This window comes from Kryptolebias marmoratus, linkage group LG8, assembly GCF_001649575.2.
Source record: "Kryptolebias marmoratus isolate JLee-2015 linkage group LG8, ASM164957v2, whole genome shotgun sequence".
Taxonomy (NCBI): domain Eukaryota; kingdom Metazoa; phylum Chordata; class Actinopteri; order Cyprinodontiformes; family Rivulidae; genus Kryptolebias; species Kryptolebias marmoratus.
Window position 1 is genome coordinate 27743707 of NC_051437.1, and position 1803 is coordinate 27745509.

Here is a 1803-nt window from a genome sequence, read left to right on the forward strand (position 1 = left end):
ATAGATGAGGGTAGGAACGTAGATCGACCGGTAAATCGAGAGCTTCGCCTTTTGACTCAGCTCTCTCTTCACCACGACAGATCAGTACAGCGCCCGCTTCACTGCAGACGCTGCACCAATCCGCCTGTCGATCTCCCGCTCCATTTTTTCCCTCATTCATGATGCTTAAACTCCTCCACTTGGGGCAGGACATCCTCCCCGACCCAGAGAAGGCACTCTACCCTTTTCCGGCTCAGATTTGGAGGCACTGATCCTCATCCCGGCTGCAAACCGCTCCAGTGAGAGCTGTAGATCACGGTCTGATGAAGCCAACAGGACCACATCATCTGCAAAAAGCAGAGATACTATCCTAAGGCCACCAAAACGGATCCCCTCGACACCTTGGCTGTGCCTAGAAATTCTGTCCATAAACGTTATGAACAGAATCGGTGACAAAGAGCAACCTTGGCGGAGTCCAACTCTCACTGGAAACGAGTCCAACTTACTGCCTATATCTTAACACTGATTAAAAACAAAGATGATTAATAAAGAAAAAATCCTTCTATATTAAAATTTTGGGTTTGTTTATAAGCCATGATGTAAGAATATATCTACAGGAAGCAGGGATCCTGTTTTTCCTCCTTCTTCCTTCACTTTTAAGAATTGCTTTGGCAGCAACTACATTAAAAACACAAACAATGCAATGTCTAACACTGCCTCCCCCCCCTTTTTTTGTTGAATTTTAATGTCTATCGATCAAGAGCTGAGGTGACACTTGCCGTTCCGGTTTTCCCTGCATCCCGGCCCCCCCGCTGCACACCTGACGGAGGCAGAGAGGGGATGGCGGGCTCGGAGCCATCTGAAGGTCACAGTCTGGATGTATGGGTGGATGTGAGGGATGCTGCAGCAGACGGTCAGCGAGTTCAGCCCCATGCGGGACGTGAATGTGGGTGAGAAATTGAAAAGGGACGTAATGGGGGTGAAGGATTCGAGCGCAGAGAGGGATATCTTTCTGCAATGCCACATTGTGTGAGAGTACTTTATAGTCTCTCTCTCCCTCTTTCTGCGTGTTTTTTCCTCTTTGGCTCTCACTCTCCAGGATAGATAGAGGGCATTCATTATCTGCGGGCCCGCTGGGACTTCCCTCCTCTTTAGGATGCATCCAGCAGTTTAAACCAGGCCAATCAGAAAAATGGGGGACGGTAGGGTTAGAGGACGCGTGTGTCGCGTATGTGTGTCGGGGCTGGACTGCCCATTGAGTCCGTCCGTTGTAACCATGGCGACCTGCTTAAATGATGGGATGGCTCTGCGTCGCACTGCATTTAGGTTTCTGCTTCTGTTAAACACAAACGCATGCAGGTTCACTGGCTGCACCCGGTGTTCCTGCTTTTAAACTAAGAAGATCTTAGATTCACAATAAAATATATCAAATATGTTCTGAACGTAAGGTTTACGGAGCTCCGACTGCTAAAATATACCCTGTATGTGTGCGCATGTGTTCCCAAAAATCAAAATTGAATCCCTCCAGGATTTTGCGGGCATTTTTTGTGATTGTTGCGAGGCGTTTTTCTAAAAGTTGCAATTTTTTTCACTAAAATCAATAAAAAACTATAACTTTGAAAAAATATAAACCAAAAATACTTCCTAGTTTTGTCAGATAATTCCCAACAAACATTGACATTCTCAAAAGGTGCTTTATTTGAGAACTTTGATAGCTTCTAAACTGACATTCATGAGCATTTCTGGATTGTCCCTGGTCTGCAGCTCTCCTCACATGTTTTGCAGACACAAAGTGTTTGTCGATGCGTTTATGTTCCATGATTA